The 18,365-nt window shown below is 38.7% G+C and overlaps 2 long non-coding RNA genes across 3 annotated transcripts in view; one reads left to right on the forward strand and one right to left on the reverse strand.

Annotated features, from left to right (window-relative positions):
• LOC139185718 (uncharacterized) overlaps positions 1-18,365 on the reverse strand; it is a 64,298-nt gene that overhangs the window by 1,780 nt on the left and 44,153 nt on the right. The window lies entirely within an intron of this gene.
• LOC139185719 (uncharacterized) lies at positions 2,865-12,008 on the forward strand. Its single transcript, XR_011569198.1, has 2 exons — positions 2,865-6,940; positions 7,479-12,008. It is a non-coding gene; the product is annotated as an uncharacterized lncRNA (long non-coding RNA).

Consider the following 18,365-nt stretch of genomic DNA (forward strand, 5'->3'; position numbering starts at 1 on the left):
TTCATCTGTCCATGGGATTTTCCCAGCAAGACTACTGGAGTGGGTTGCCATTTCTTTCTCCAGGGGATTGTCCCAACCCAGGGATCAAACCCTTGTCTCCTGCTTCAGCAAGCAGATTCTATACCACTGAGCTACCTGGGAAGCCCATATTTAAAGTAATAAAAGGGAAAAGCCTATAACCAAGAATACTCAACCCAGTCAGGCTCTCCTGACTTGAAGGAGAAATCAAAAGCTTCACAGAGAAGCAAAAGCTAAAAGGATTCAGCACCACCAGACCAGCTTTACGACAAATGCTAAAGGAATTTCTGTAGGAGGAATAGAAAAGGCACAACTGGAAATAAGACAGTTAGGAAAGGGGAACACTCACAGGTAAAGACAAATGAACAGTAAAGGTAGAAAATCATCCACACCACATGATCTCAAAGCTAGCAATCCTTGAGAAGAGAAAATCATGAATGTAGGATAGTGGAAACGCATTTAAAATTAAGAGACCAGCAACTTAAAAAATCTTATATATATATATATAGACTGCTATATAAAAACCACAAGTTAACCAAAACCCCCAAATCTAGATAAAAAGCAATCCAACGTAACATAAAAGAAAATCATGCAATTACAAGAGAACACAGGAGGAAGGTGAGTTCTACCAAATGTGTGTGTGCTCAGCTGTGTCTGACTCTTCTGCAATCCCGTGCACTGTAGCCTGCCAAGCTCCTCTGTTCTTGGAATTCTCCAGGTAAGAATACTGGAGTGGGTTGCCATTTCCTCCTCCAGGGGATCTTCCTGACCCAGGGATCAAACCCATGTCTATCTCAGCTCCTGCATTGGCAGGTGGATTCTTTACCACTAGCACTACCTGGGAAGTCCCCTATCCTTCTGAAACTTTTCCAAAATATTGCAGAGGAAGAACACATTCAAACACATTCTATGAGGTCACCACCACCCTGATACCAAAAGAAAAGAAAATTACAGGCCGATACCACAAAATTATAGGCAATATCACTAACGAATGTAGAGGGGAACATCGTCAACAACATACAAGCAAAATGAATCCAACAGTACACTGAAAGGATCACCCACCATGATTTAGTGGCATTTATCACAGGAATGCGAGGATTTTTTAGTATCTGCAAATCAACCAGTGCTACACCACATGAACAAACTGCAGAATAAAAAAATATACAATTATCTCAGAGATGTAGAAGAAGTTTTTTACAAAACTCAACTTCTATTTTTGATAAAAACTCTGCAGAGAGTGGGCATAGAGGAAACCTACCTCAACTTAATAAAGGCCATATATGACAAACCCACAGCCAACGTCATTCTCAATGATGAAAAGCCGAAAGCATTTCTTCCTAGATCAGGAACAAGACAAGGATGCCCATTGTCTCCACTTTCATTCAACAAACTTTTGGAAGCCCTAGCAATGGCAAGCAGAAGAAAATGAAATAAAAGGAATCCAAACTGGAAAAGAAGCAGCAAAAATATCAGTTTTCATATGACATGATACTACACATAGAAAATCTTAATGATGCTACCAGAAAACTACTAGAGCTCATTAATGAATTTTTTATGGTTGCAGAAGACAAAACAGAGAAAATGTATTACATTTCTACACACTAACACTGAAAGATCAGAAATAGAAACTAAGGAAATAATCCCATCTAGCATCACATCAAGAATTAAAATGCTTAGGAATAGCATACCTAACAAGGCAAAAGACATGTACTACAAAAACTAAAATGTGCAATAAAAGAAATGGAAGATGATACAAAAAGTTGTGTTTAGTTGCTCAGTCATGTCCTACTCTTTGAGACCCCATGGACTGTAGCCCACCAGGCTCCTCTGTCCATGAGCATTCTCCAGGCAAGAATATTGGAGTGGGTTGCCATGCCCTCCTCATGGAAAGGTAAATCATGTTATTGGATAGGAAGAATAAAGGCTGTCAAAATGACTATATTAGCCAAGGCAGTCAAAGGACTCACTGCAATCTTTATCAAATCACCAAGGCTTTTTTTTTTTTTTTTGCAGATCAAGGACAAAAAACTTTAAAATTTGCATGGATACCAAAAAGAACCTAAATAGTTAAAACAATCTTGAAGAAAAAACCATGGAGCTGAAGGAATCAAGCTCTCTGACTTCAGACTATGCTATAAAGTTAATCAAAACAGCACGGTACTGACACAAAACAGAATTAGAGATCAGTGGAGTGGAATAGAAAGTCAGGAAATTAATGCGTGAAACGATGGTTAGTAAATCTACTCAAAGGAGGCAAAAATGAACAATGGAGAAAATGAAGTCTCTTCAGTAAGTTGTTCTGGGACAAAAACATGCAAAAAAAATGAAATGAGACCATTCTTCACCCTAAAAATAAGTAAACACAAAATGGGTTGAAAAGCTACATATGAGCAAGTACAGTAAAAACTTCTGGAGGAAACGTCGGCAGGACACTCTCTAACATAAATTGTGCTAACACCGTTGTTTTCTTAGTTCAGTCTCTCAGGCAATAGGAAGAAAAGCAAAAATAAATCAGACCTAACCAAACTTACGAAATTTTGCACAGCAAAGCATAAAAAAATGAAAAGTTAAAGATTGAGAGAAGATATTAATATTTGAAAATGATGTGACCAAAAAGCAATTAACCTGCAAAATATGAAATTCTGCAGCCATAAAATTAAGACAGTTGCTCCTTGGAAGAAAAGCTATGACCAACCTAGACAGCACGTTAAAAAACAGAGACATTTCTTTGCCGACAAAGGTCCGTCTAGTCAAAGCTATGGTTTTTCCAGTAGTCATGTATGGATGTGAGAGATGGACCATAAAGAAAGCTGAGCACCAAAGAATTGATGCTTTTGAACTGAGAGTCCCTTGAGCAGCTAGGATATTAAACCAGCCAATCCTATAGGAAATCAGTCCTGAACATTCACTGGAAGGACATGCTGAAGCTGAAGCTCCAATACTTTAGCCATCTGATACAAAGAACTGACTCACTGGAAAAGACCCTGATTCTGGGAAAGATTAAAGAAAGGAGGAGAAGGGGACAACAGAGGGTGAGGTGGTTGGATGGCATCACTGACTCAATGGACATGAGTTTGAGTAGGCTCCGGGAGTTGGTGATGGACAGGGAAGCCTGGCATGCTGCAGTCCGTGGGGTCGCAAAGAGTCATACACGAACGAGTGACTGAACTGAACTGCAAAATATATGAACTTCTCATTCACTTCAATATCAAAAACACTAAATCAAAAAATGGGCAGAAGATCTAAACAGACATTACTAAAAAGACATAGAGATGGTCAAAGAGTACATGAAAACATGTTTAATGGAGATAATTATTAGAGAAACAGAGATCATAACTACAATGAAGTACCACCTCACACTGATGAAAATTTCCATAATTAAATTATCTACAAACAACAAAGCCTGGGGAGAAAAAAAAAATCCCTCCAACACTGTCATGGGGAATGTAATTGGAAAAAGCTAATATGGACAACACTATAGAGACTCCTTAAAAAGTATGTTAAACTTTATTGTTAACAAAAGAAACACACTCATAGACTCACAAACTAGGAAAAATGAGCTTTACCACTTGAGAAAGGTGGCAGGATAATTTAAAATGTTAAGATTAATATACATACACTATTGTATACACAAGAGATAATTCATAAGCACATGCTGTATAACACTGTACTAAATTTATTAACTTATGTGTAAAAAGAACATGAAAAAGAATAGATATCTGAATAAGGAAATAATTTTGCTGTACAACTGAAAATAAAATAACACAGCATATCAATACTCCACCAATATACAAAAAAAAATTTAAAAAGGGGAGAATGCATATTTTATAAGAATACAGAAATCTGATAGGGAAAAATAAATAAAATATTTAAAAACAAACATTATGTAGGAGAAAGTCACATCAAATAAAATATTTTAAAATAAACACGTAGGTGAAAGACCTACGCTGAGATCTATAAAATAAAAATAAAGGAAACTGAAGAAATGGAAATATACCATACTCTATGATTAGAAGCATTAATATTTTTACAAAGGCCATAGTTCATAAAGCAATCTAAAGATTGAAGGGAATCCCTGTCAAATTACTCATGATATTTTTCACAGAATTAGAACCAGTAATTCTAAATTTATAGGGAACCATAAATAACCCCCAAACTGCCAAAGCCATTCTGAGGACCAGGAACAAAGCAGGAGGCATAACCCTCCCAGACTCTGCACACTACAGAGCTACAGTATTCAAAACAAGGGGGTCCTGGCAGAGAAACAGACCTATGGGGCAATGGGAAAGAATGGAAACCCCAGGCACAAACCCACAGACCTATGGTCAATCTTTGACGGAGGAAGTAAGAATATACAATGGGGAAAAGACAGTCTCTACAGCAAGTGGAGGTGGGGAAGTTGAACAGCCACAAATAATCACTGAAATTAGAAGACACCCACGCAGCTACCCACCCCCTCAAAAAAAAGGAACTCAAAATGGCTAGAGGACTTAAACAGGAAGACACCACACCACAAACTCCTAGAGAAAAACAAAGGGAAACCACAGTCAGAAATCATCCCCTTGTTTTCTCACTTCTAGCTCCCAAGGTAATACAAAAATAAAAAATGAGACTTAGTCAAATTAAAGGCTTTTGAACAATAAAAAAGTAACAGAGAATGGGAGAAAATAGTTGCCAACAATATGATCCACAAGACACCAGTCTCAAAATATACAAAAAGCTCACTCACCTCAATATCAAAACACTGGCAACTATACAAAAAACCAGACAGAAGATCTACACAGACATCTCTCCAGAAAAGACCTTCAGATGGCCAGGAAGCATAGAAAAAGATGCTCAACATTGATAATTTTTAACAAAATGCAAATCAAACCAAATTGAGGTATCATAATAACATTCAAAATTTCCATGATTAAAACATCTACAAATAAGAAATGTTTGAGTTGGTGTGAAGGAAAAAAAAAAAAACACCTTTCCTACACTGTTGCTGGGAAGATAAAAGGGGTACCACCATTATGGAGAAGAGTAAGGAAGTTCTTTAAAAACTAAATGAATTTACTTCAGTCAGTCGTTCGGTTTAGTCACTCTGTCATGTCTGACTCTTTGTGACCCCAAGAAGTACAGCACGCCAGGCTTCCCTGTCCATTACCAACTTCCAGAGTTTGCTCAAACTCATGTCCATCAAGTTGGTGATGCCATCCAATCATCTCACCCTCTGTCGATCCCTTCTCCTGCCTTCAATCTTTCCCAGCATGAGTCTTTTCCAATGAGTCAGTTCTTTGTATTAGGTGACCAAAGTATTGGAGCTTCAGCATCAGTCCTTCCAATGAATATTCAGGGTTGATTTCCTTTAGGATTGACTGGTTTGATCTCCTTGCAGTCCAAGGGACTCTCAAGAGTCTTCTCCAACACCACAGTTCAAAAGCATCAGTTCTTTGGTGCTCAGCTTTCTTTATGGTCCAACTTTCACATCCACACCTGACTATTGGAAAAAAATAGCTTTAACTAGTTGGACCTTCATCAGTAATGTCTCTGCTTTTTAATATCCTGTCTAGGTTGGGTCATAGCTTTTCTTCCAAGGAGCAAGCATCTTTTAATTTCATGGCTGCATGCTAAGAAGGATAAAACACTAAAAATAAAGTTGAAGATGACTCATAGGAATGAAAAGATATCCCATGCTTTTGGTTTGATACCAGTAATATTTTTAAAATGCCCATATGATCCAAAACAATCTATAGATTTAGGGCTATCCCTATCAAATTCCTTGTGATATTTCACAGAACTAGAAGCAATGATTCTAAATTTTACTTGGAGCTGCACATGACCAGAAATGCCAAAGCAATCCTGAGGACCAAGGACACAGCAGGAGGCGTAACGCTCCTAGTATGCTATGCTATGCTAAGTCACTTCAGTCGTGTCCGACTCTGTGCGACCCCATAGACGGCAGCCCACCAGGCTCCCCTGTCCCTGGGATTCTCCAGGCAAGAACACTGGAGTGGGTTGCCATTTCCTTCTCCAATGCATGAAAGTGAAAAGTGAAAGTGAAGTCACTCAGTCGTGTCCGACTCTTAGCGACCCCATGGATTGCAGCCTACCAGGCTCCTCCATCCATGGGATTTTCCAAGCAAGAGTACTGGAGTGGGGCGCCATTGTCTTCTCCGAATGCTCCTAGTAGCCACATATCAATAATCACCGAAATTAGAACCCACGTGCACACCATTCAACAAATAGGAACTCAAAAAAGCTTGAGGAGTTAATAATGGACATCACTCCATAAACTCCCAGATAAAAAGGTAGGCAAAACGTTCTCTCACAAATGGTACCATTATATTTTTATCTCCCAAGGCAATAGAAAATGAATGAAAGCTAAACAAATGGGACCTAATCAAAGTTACGATCATTAGCACAACAAAGGAAACCCATTTTAAAAATGAAAAAAAAAAAACCCAACCCATCCAATGGGAAAAAATTAGTTTCAAACTTTTGAGATCAAGACTGATCTACAAAATACAGAAACAGCTCATTCAGCTCAGTAACAAAAACATTAACAAGCCAATCAAAAAACGGGCAGAATATCTACATATACATTTCCCCAGAGAAGACATCCAGATGGCCAAAAAGCACAGAATAGATGCTCAACAACATTTATTATTAATGAAATGCAAATTACAACCACAGTGAGGTACCACGATGATCAGAACTTCCGTAATTAAAATATCTACAGACAAACGCTGCACTGAATGTGGAGAACTGTTGCACTGCGGTTGTGCCGTGTTGTACTGCTGCTGAGAACAGAAAGCGGTACTGCCACTGTGGAGAACAGTAAGGAGGTCCTTAAAAATTCAGTGAACTCACTTGAAAAGAGAAACAGATACTCAGACTCACAGAGCGCGACTTACAGATACCAAAGGCAGAAGAGATGGTAGGTATGATTTAGGAGTTTTGGTATAATTTAGATACACCATTCTTTAAAAAAATAAAAAGTATATCATCAACAACAACCACAGGGAACTTTACTGTCAATGTCATATTTGAAAAAAGAAAAATAATATATATATATATGTACAAATAAATCAATTGGCTCTACAAGTGAAAGCACAACATTGTAATTCAGTGCTACTTTACCATCAATACAAATCTTAAATAATTGAGAAGGTAAAATGTTATGCATATTGTACCACAATAAAAATGTGAATAAAACTGAAATGAAATAAAATGGTAGCAAAGTATTAAATAAAATACTTAAAAATTAACCTGACGAAAGAAGTGAAATACTTATGTCCTGAAAACTATGAAATATTAATAAAGAAATTTGAAAATGTTTCAAATAAATGGAAGAACATCACATACTCTTTTATTGGAAGCATTAAATTATTAAGTGGTCACACTACCCCAATAAATCTACATATTTAACTGCTATCTCTATCAAAATACCCATGGATTTTTTTTTTTTTTTCCAGAGCTAGAACCAATAATACTGAATTTTATATGGAACCATAGATGACCTAGTATTGCCAAAGAAATCCTGAGCACAGAATAAGTCAGGAGGCATAACCCTCCCCAGAGTTCAGGCGATACTACAGAGCAACAGTCACCAAAACAACAGTGGTCCTGGTACAAGAACAGACCTCTGGATCAACGGAACAGAAGAGACAGCCCAGGAGCAAACCCACACACCCACAGCCAGTTAATCTTGCGTAAAGGAAACCAGCATATACAATGGAGAAAAAAGACCATTTCCTCAGCGAGTGGTGTTGGGAAAGTTGGACAGCTCGATGGAAATCAGTGAAATTAGCACACAACCTCACATCATACACAACAATGAACTCAAAATGCTCAAGACTTAATATCCAGACATCACACTATGTAAGTTTTGGAGGACATCATACACAAAACGTTCTCTGACATTAATTGTACCAGTGTTTCGTTAGGTCAGCTCCCCAAGGCAATACAAGTAAAAGCAACAAGAAACAGGGTTTCCCTGGTGGCTTAGTAGTAAAGAATTCCCCTTCTAATGCAAGAGATAAGTGTTCAGTCCTTGATCTAGGAAGATCCTAAATGCCGCGGAACAAATAAACCTGTGCACCACAACTATTGAGCCTGAGCTCTAAAGTCCAGGAACCACAACTTCTGAAGCCTAGAGCCTGTGTGCCGCACAAGATTAAGTCACCACGATGAGAAGCCCCTGCACTGCAACTAGAGAGTAGCCCTCCCTCTCCACAACTAGAGATAAGCCCGCACAGCAACAAAGACCCAGCGCAGCCAGGAAGAAATTATGTATTTATAAAAAGCGGCAAAATAATCTAACTCATGAGCTTTTGCGCAGCAAGGTAGCCATCTGCTGCTGCTGCTGCTGCTAAGTCGCTCCAGTCATGTCCGACTCTGTGCGACCCCAAAGATGGCAGCCCACCAGGCTCCCCCATCCCTGGGATTCTCCAGGCAAGAACACTAGAGTGGGTTGCCATTTCCTTCTCCAATGCATGAAAGTGAAAAGTGAAAGTCAAGTCGCTCAGTCGTGTCTGACTCGTAGCGACCCCATGGACTGCAGTCTACCAGGCTCCTCCATCCATGGGATTTTCTTTCTTTTTTCTTTTTTTAATTTTATTTTATTTTTAAACTTTAAAATATTGTATTAGTTTTCCAGGCAAGAGTACTGGAGTGGGTTGCCACTGCCTTCTCCGAAGGTAGCCATAAACAACAACAAAAAATGACAACCCATGGAATGGAAGTAAATATTTGCAAATGATGGGACAGACTAGGACTAATCCCCAAAATACACAAACAGCTCATTCACCTCAATATTAGAAAAAAAAAGAATCTATTGAAAAAATGAGCAGAAGATATACACTGACATTTCTCCAAAGACATATTGATGACCCAAAGTACATATAAGAATGCTCAACATCAACAATTATTACAGAACTGCAAATCACATCTACAATCAGTAATCACCACACCATTATCAGAAATTCCATAATTGAAATGCCTAAAAATAACAAATTCTGGGGAGGTTGTAGATAAAAAGGAGCCCTTTTACTCTTCTGGTCAAAATGTATACTAGTTCAGTCAGTACGGAGAACTGTATGGAGGTTCCTTAAAATTTAAAGATTCAAAGACTGAGAAAATGCACCCATCCTTACCAAAGGGGAAAGGTAATGGGGATGGATGAATTAGGAATTTGGGATTAACATATAGACACGACTATACACATAATAGATAATTAACAAGGACGGACTGACTTACTGACAGTCGTGACTGACATTGAGACCCCATGGACTATACAGTCCACAGAATTCTTCAGGCCAGGATATTAGAATGGGCAGCTGTTCCCTTCTCCAGGGGATCTTCCCAACCCAGGGATCAACCCAGGTCTCCTGCATTGCAAGTGGATTCTTTACCAGCTGAGCCACAAGAGAAGCCCAAGAATACTGGAGTGGGTAGCCTATGCCTTCTTCAGCAGATTTTCCTGATCCAGGAATCGAACTGGGGTCTTCAGCATTGCACATGGATTCTGAGCCACTGGGCTTCCCTGGTGGCTCAGATGGTAAAGAATCCACCTGCATTGTGGGAGACCTGGGTTCGATCCCTAGGTTGGGAAGATTCCCCTGGAGGAGGGCAGGGCAACCTACTCCAGTATTATTGCCTGGAGAATCCCCATGAACAGAGGAGCCTGGAAGGCTACAGTCAGGGTCACAAAGATTTGAAATGACTGAGTGACTAAGCACAGTACAGACTGACTGCACAGCACAGGGAGCTCTAATTAATACTCTGTATAACCTAGATGGGAAAAGAATTAAAAAAAATTGATTTCTGTATAAGCACATTACTAGGCTGCACAAATGAAATTAACACAATACTATAAATTAAGTCTACTCAAATATAAAAGAAAAATACTTTAAATGATTTAGATAATAAATGTTATGTTATACATACTGTATCACAATAAAGAAATGTTTACAAATATAAAATAAAATAAAACACATCAAAATAAATAAAATACTTAGTATTAAACCTAAGGAGATGAAAGACTTACATGCTGAGAACCATAAAACACTGAAAATAAAATGAAAGATGACTCAAAGAAATAGAAGCTATCCCATGCTTTTGGATTGACAGCAGTCGTAGTTTTAAATGGCCAAACTACCCGAAGCAGTCTTCAGATTAAATGCAATCCATGTCAAATTCCCTAAGACATTTTTCACAGAAATAAAACTCAAGATCCTAAAATTTACTCAGAATCATATATGATGCAGAATTGCCAAAGCAATCCTGAGGACCAAGAATAAAGCAGAAGCATAGCCCTCTCAGACTCCACACAACACTATAGAGTTACAGTATTCAAAACAAGGAGGTCCGGGCACAGAAACAGACCTATGGGGCAATGGAAAAGAACAGAGACCCTAGGATCAAACCCACACATTATGGTCAATTTATCTTCCACAATGGAAGCAAGAATATATTAGGTTGGCCACAAATTGCATTCAGATTTTTCTGTAGATGTTATGAAAAAACTTTTAAGGGAACTTTTGGCCAGCCCAATAAAAGGGGAAGGCTTCCAAGGTGGCTCAGTGGTAAAGAATCTGCCTGCCAACGGAGGAGACCTGGGTTTGATTCCCCAGGTTGGGAAGATTCGCCAGAGAAGGCAATGGCAACCAACTCCAGTATTCCTGCCTGGCGAATCCCATGGACAGAGGAGCCTTGTGGGCTACAGGGTCGCAAAGAGTCAGACATAACTGAGTGGCTAAATAACAACAACATCACAAGGGTAAGAAGACAGTCTCACGGCAAGTTGTACTGGGCAAGTCACAGAGCCATGTGCCAATCACTGCAATTAGAACCCACATGCACACCATTAGGCAAAAAGTAACTCAAAATGACTTGAAGATTTAAGAAACACCACACCATGAACTCCTAGAGAAAAATTAGGCAAAGTGTTCTCCGACAGAAATCATACTGTTTTTTTCCCTTAGGTAAGTCTCCCAAGATGATAGAAAATGAGCCACCGATACACGCATAGGACCTAATCGAGTTTATGACCATTGGCACAGCCAAGGAAACCATATACAAAATAAGACAACCCACTGGATGGGAGGAAGTAGAGGCAAATGTTATGATCCACAGGACACTGATCTCAAAAATGTACTAACAACTCACTCACTTCCCTAGTCACAGCCCTAGCAACCCAATCAAAAAATGGGCAGAAGATCTGCATAGGTATTTCTCCAGAGTAGACCTACAGACGACCAAACAGCACAGGAAGAGATGCTCAACACTGATAATTTTTTTTACAAAATGCAAATGAAAACCACAATGAGGTATCACCACAATGATCAGAATTTCCATAATTAAAATGTCTCCTAATAAGAAATGCTGGACAGGGTGGGATAAAAAGGCACATCCCTACACTCCTGGGTGTGAATATACGTGGTACCGCTACTGCGGAGAATGGTAAGGAGGTTCCCTAAAAATTAAATGATCTTATTTACAAAACAAAAAGAGACTTACAGACTCAGAGAAAACAAACTTATGCTTAAGAAGGGAAACCAGTGATGGGCAGGTTAAAATAGGAGTTGAGATTAACATATACACAGTACTTATACCCAATGCATATTCAACAAATAACTAATGTGTACAACAGGGAGCACAAATATCCTAGACAGACTATATGGAGAAGAATCTGAAAAATGATAGATATAAGTAAATTTTATGCATTAAAACTGAATCTAACACAGCATTGTAAATCAACACATTTCCAACATGAAATAAAAGTTTGTAAAAATTAAGATCATAAAGGTAATGTTATGCATATTTATATACAATATGGAAATTTGAAAAAGTACAGTATAGTAAAAACAAAAATGTCCTATCAGAATGAATATAGTACTGAGGAATTAACTGGACTAAAGAGGTCAAAGATTTATATGCTAAGAACCATAAAATACTACAAATAAAATGGAAGATGACCAAATAAATGGAAAGATTTCACATGCTTTTGGATTGAGAGCAGTAATATTTTTAAATGGTCATACTACCCAATCTATAGATTACATGCAATCTCTATCAAATTCCCTGTGACATTTTTCACAGAGCTAGAACCTGATCTTAAATTTATGTGGATGCACACATGACACACAATTCCCTAACCAATCCCGAGGACCAAAAACAAAGCAGGAGGCAGAACCCTCCCAGACCTGACCCATCACTACAGAGCTACAGGACTCAACACAAGGGGTCCTGGCACAAAACAGACCCACGGGGCAATGGACAAGGAGAGAGACCCCAGGCACAAGTCCACACACCTAAGCACAGTTAATCCACAGTGGAATCAAGAACATATGGGGTTGGCCAAAAATTTCACTTAGATTTTTCTGTACAATGCTGTGGAAAAACTTGAAGGAACCTTTTGTCCAATCCAGTACAAGCAGACGAAGACAATCTCCTCAGCAAGCAGTGTTGGGAAAATTATAGAGTTGCGTCCCAATCACTGAAATTAAAACCCACATGCACACCATTCAACAAAAACTAATTCAATATGGCTTGAAGACTCAAATAAGAGACATCACACCATAAACTCCTTAAGGAAAAAGTAGGCAAAGATTCTCAGAGAGAAATTGCACAGTTCTTGCCTTAGGGTTAGTCTCCCACGGCAATAGAAAATGAACCAAAGATATAAAAATGGGACCTAATTAAGCTAATATCATTTTGCACAGCAAAGGAACCATAAACAAAAGGAAAAGACAACCCACTAGATGGGACAAAATGATTGCAAATGATGTGATCCACAAGACACTGATCTGGAAATTATAGAACAGTTTGTTTACATCAGTATCAAAACACTAGCAATGCAATTAGAAAGCCACCAGCCAGAAGATCTACATAGACATTTCTCCAGAGTAGACCTATAGTACTCTTGCCTGGAAAATCCCATGGACAGAGGAGCCTGGTGGGTTGCAGTCCATGGGATCACTAAAGAGTCAGACACGACTGAGCGACTTCACTTTCACTTTTCACTTTCATGCACTGGAGAAGGCAATGGCAACCCACTCCAGTGTTCTTGCCTGGAGAATCCCAGGGATGGGGGAGCCTGGTGGGCTGCCGTCTATGGGGTGCACAGAGTCGGACACGACTAAAGTGACTTAGCAGCAGCAGCAGCAGCAGCAGACCTACAGATGGCCAAAAATTACAGGAATGATGATTTGTGTTATTGAATCAACATCAATAATGTTTAACAAAATGCAAATGAAAACCACAATGAAGCATCACTTCTATGATCAGAATTTCCAGAATTAAAATGTCTACTAATAAAAATATTGGACAGGGTGTGGAGAAAAAGGAACGCTCCTAGACTTCTGGTGGGAATGTAAATTGGTACAGCAGTATAGAGAATAGTAAGGCAGCTTCTTAAAAATTAAATGACCTTATTTACAAAACAGAAAGAGATTTAACAAACACAGAGACTAAGAAAACAAACCTATGCTTAAGAAGGGAACTGGTGGTGGGCAGGGATAAATTAGGAGCTTTAGATTAACATATACAGCATACAAAAATATACAATACATATTCAACTAGTACCTAATGTATGGAAGAAGAAACAACTAAATATACTGGCCTCTACGGAAAAAGAATCTGAAAAAAAGGATAGATATAAGAAAATTACCGGGCTCTTACAACTGAATCTAACACAGCATGTGTAAATAACTTGATTCCAATATAAAATAAAAATTCATAAAAATTAAGATAATAAAATTGTTATGAATACTATATCACAATGCTATGCTATGCTATGCTAAGTCACGTCAGTCGTGTCCGACTCTGTGCAACCCCATAGACAGCAGCCCACCAGGCTCATTCCTGACACATAATTGCCAAAGCAATCCTGAGGACCAAGAACAAAGCAGGAGGCAGAACCCTCCCAGACTCCACACAGCACTGCAGAGCTACAGTATTCAAAACAAGGAGGTCCTGGCACAGAAACAGGCCTGGGGGACAATGGAACACAACACAGACTCCAGGCACAAACCCACACATCTATGGTCAATTAATCTTTGACAGACGAATAAGAATATACAATGGGGAAAAGTCTCCACTGCAACTGGGGATGAGGAAGTCGGACAGCCACAAATATCACTGAAATTAGAATCCACACATACACCTACCAAAAAGAGGAACTGAAGATGGCTAGCAGACTTAAATAGGAGACATCACACCACAAACTCAGAGAGAAAAATGAACGGGAACATACTCTGTCAGAAGTTCTCCCACTGTTTTCTTACATCACGCTCCCAAGGCAGTAGAAAAATAAACAAACTGGACTTAATCAAATCAATGGCTTTTTGCGCAATAAAAAGGAAATCAATAATAGAGAATGGGAGAGAATAATTGTAAACAATGTGATCCACAAATCACTGCTCTCCAAAATATACAAAAAGCCCCCTCACCTTAATATCAAAACACTAGCAACCCAATAAAAATTCAGATGGAAGACCTACATAGACATTCTCTGGAGAGGACCTTCAGATGGCCAGGAAGCACCAGAAAAGATGATCAACATTGATGATTTTTAATCAAAATCAAACTGAGATATCACAACAATCAGAATTTCCCCAATTAAAACATCTACAAATAAGAAATGTTTGAGTGGTTGTGAAGAAAAAGAAACTCACAGACTCAGAGACTGAGAAAACAAACTCAAGCTTAAGAAAGGAGGTAGGTGGCAGGCAGGCATGAATTAGGACTTGGGTTTAAAATATACACACTACTATATGCATAATACATGCTCAACAAATACCTAACGTATAGAATAGGGAACTCACTAAATATACTGTGTAACCTATATGGGAAAAGAATCTCATAAAGGACAAATAAAAGAATATGTAAATTACTGTGCTGTTACAACTTAATCTAAAACAACATTGTAAATAAACAACTCTAAAACAAAGCTAAACTTGTAAAAATTAAGATTATACAAGTTATGTTGTGCATATTAGATCACAATGAAGAAATTTGAAAAATACAGTACAATAAAAAGCAAAAAAGGTTGCATCAAAATGTATACATTAGTGAGGAATAACCTCACTAATAACGTCAAGGCTGTATATTGTCACCCTGCTTATTTAACTTCTATGCAGAATACATCATGAGAAACGCTGGGCTGGAGGAAGCACAAGCTGGAATCAAGATTGACGGGAGAAATACCAATAACCTCAGATACGCAGATTATATACCACCCTTATGGCAGAAAGCGAAGAAGAACTAAAGACCCTCTTGATGAAAGTGAAAGAGGAGAGTAAAAATGTTGGCTTAAAGCTCCACATTCAGAAAACTAAGATCATGGCATCTGGTCCCATCACTTATGACAAATAGATGGGGAAACAATGGAACCAGTGACAGACTTTATTTTTGGGGGCTCCAAGATCACTGCAGATGGTGACTGCAGCCATGAAATTAAAAGATGCTTGCTCCTTGGAAAAAAGTTATGATCAATCTAGACAGCAAATTAAAAAGCAGAGACATTATTTTGCCAACAAAAGTCCATCTAGTCAAAGCTATGGTCTTTCCAGTAGTCATGTATGGATGTGAGAGTTGGACTATAAAGAAAGCTAAGTGCTGAAGAATTGATGCTTTTAAACTGTGGTGTTGGAGAAGACTCTTGAGAGTCCCTTGGACTGCAAGGAGATCTAACCTGTCCATCCTGAAGGAAATCAGTCCTGAATATTCATTGGAAGGACTGATGCTGAAGCTGAAACTCCAATACTTTGGCCACCTGATGTGAAGAACTGACTCATTTGAAAAGACTCCGGTACTTAGTAAGATTGAAGGCGGGAGGAGAAGGGGGGACGACAGAGGATGAGAAGGTTGGATGGCATCACCGACTCAAGGGACATGAGTTTGAGTAAATTCCGGGAGTTGGTGATGGACAGGGAGGCCTGGAGTGCCACAGTCCATGGGGTCACAAAGAGTTGGACATGACTTTGTGACTGAACTGAACTGAACCTAAGGAGGCGAAAGCCTTTATGCTGAGAATATAAAAGATAAGAAAATTGAGCTGACTCAAAGAAATGGAAAAATCTCCCACGCTTTGGGATTGATAGCAGTAATATTTTCAAGATGGTCACAGCCATCTACAGATTTAATGCAATCCCTATCAAATTACTCATGACTTTTTTCACAGAACTAGAACAAATAGTCCTAAATTAAGACAAAACCATGCCTGACCCAAAATTGCCAAAGGAATCCTGAGGACCAAGAAGAAAGCAGGAGGCATAAGCCTCCCAGAATGCACACAAGACTACCAACCAAGTATTCAGAACAAGGGAGTTCTGGAACAAAAATAGCTGAGGGAGGGGACAATGAAAAAGAACAGAGACCCCAGGCACAAACCCACTCACCTGTGGTCAATTCATCTTCCACAGTGGAAGCAAGAATATATTGGATTGGCCACAAATTTCATTCAGATTTTTCTATAAGATAGTAAGGAAAAATCTGAAGAAACCTTTTGACCAACCCAATACAAAGGGAAAATGACAGTTTCCTCAGAGTGCTGTTGGGAAAATCATACTGCCACAGGCCAATCACTGAGATTAGAACCCATATGCACACCATTCAGCAAAAAGGAATTCAAAATGGCTTGAAGTCGTTTTTTTTTAACTTAAAAAAAATTTTATTGAAGTATAGTTGCTATACAATGTTATATAAGTTACAGGTGTACAATACAATGATTCACAATTTTTAGGTTATACTGCTCTTATGGTTATTACAAAATATTGGCTATATTCCCTGTGTTGTATAACATATTCCTTTTAAAAGATTTTTTTTTTATATGAACCATTTTTAAAGTCTTCATTGAACTTCTTACAATATTGCTGTTGTTTCGTGTTTTGGTTTTTTGGCTGCAAAGTATATGGGATGTGAGAGTTGGTCCATAAAGAAGGTTGAGTGGTGCTGAAGAATTGATGCTTTCTAATTGTGGTGCTGGAGAAGACTCTTGAGAGTCCCTTGGACAGCAAGGAGATCAAACCAGTCAATCCTAAAAGAAATCAACCCTGAATATTCATTGGAAGGGTTAATGCTGAAGCTGAAGCTCCAATACTTTGGCCTCCTAATGGGAAAAATTGACTCCTTAGAAAAGACTCTGATGCTGGGAAAGATTGAAGGCAGGAGGAGAAGGGGATGACAGAGCACAAGATGGTTGGATGGCATCACCGATTCAATGGACAGGAGTTTAAGCAAACTCCGGAAGATAGTGGAGGACAGAGGAGCTTGCCATCCTACAGTCCTTGGGATCAAAGTGTTGGACACAACTTAGCGATTGAACAGCGAAAACATATGGGATCTTAGCTCTCCAGCCAGGACTCAAACCCTGGGAAAGGTGAAGTCTTAACCATGAGACTGCCAGGGAATTCCCTGTACAATATAGCTTATTTTATATACAATAGTTTGTACCTCTTAATACTCTACCCTTATCTTGTCCCTTCCCCCCCTCTCTCCCCATGGTTAACCACAAGTTTGTTCTCTATTTCGGTGAGTCTGCTGCTTTTTTGTTATATTCACTAATTTGTTGCATTTTTTAGATTCCACATATAAATCATATCATACACTATTTGTCTTTCTCTGACTTATTTCACTTATCATAATGCCCTCCAAGTCCATTCGTATTGCTGCAAGTGGCAACATTTTATTCTTTTTTATGGCTGAATAGTATTCCACTGTGTGTGTGTGTTTGTGTATCCATTATCTCTTCATCTGTTAATGGACACTTAGGGTGCATCCATATCTTGGTAAACAATGCTTCTGTGAACATTGGTGTTAATGTCTTTTTGAATTAATGTTTCTGTTTTATTATTTTTTATGGCATAAGCAATATTATTTAATTTTTAATTTTAATTTATTTATTTTAGTTGGAGGCTTTACAATATTGTATTGGTTTTGCCATACATCAACATGAATCTGCCACGGGTGTACACGTGTTCCCCTTCCTGAACCCCCCCTCCCACCTCCCTCCCCATCCCATCCCTCTGGGTCATCCCAGTGCACCAGCCCCAAGCATCCTGTATCCTGCATCGAACCTGGACTGGCGATTCGTTTCTTATATGATATTATACATGTTTCAATGCCATTCTCCCAAATTATCCCACCCTATGCCTCTCCCTCAGAGTCCAAAAGACTGTTCTATACATCTGTATCTCTTTTGCTGTCTCACATACAGGGTTATTGTTACCATCTTTCTAAATTCCATATATATGTGTTAGTATACTGTATACTGTTAGTATACTGGTGTTTTTCTTTCTGGCTTACTTCACTCTGTATGATAGGCTCCAGTTTCATCCACCTCATTAGAACTGATTCAA

This window comes from Bos indicus, chromosome 11, assembly GCF_029378745.1.
Source record: "Bos indicus isolate NIAB-ARS_2022 breed Sahiwal x Tharparkar chromosome 11, NIAB-ARS_B.indTharparkar_mat_pri_1.0, whole genome shotgun sequence".
Taxonomy (NCBI): domain Eukaryota; kingdom Metazoa; phylum Chordata; class Mammalia; order Artiodactyla; family Bovidae; genus Bos; species Bos indicus.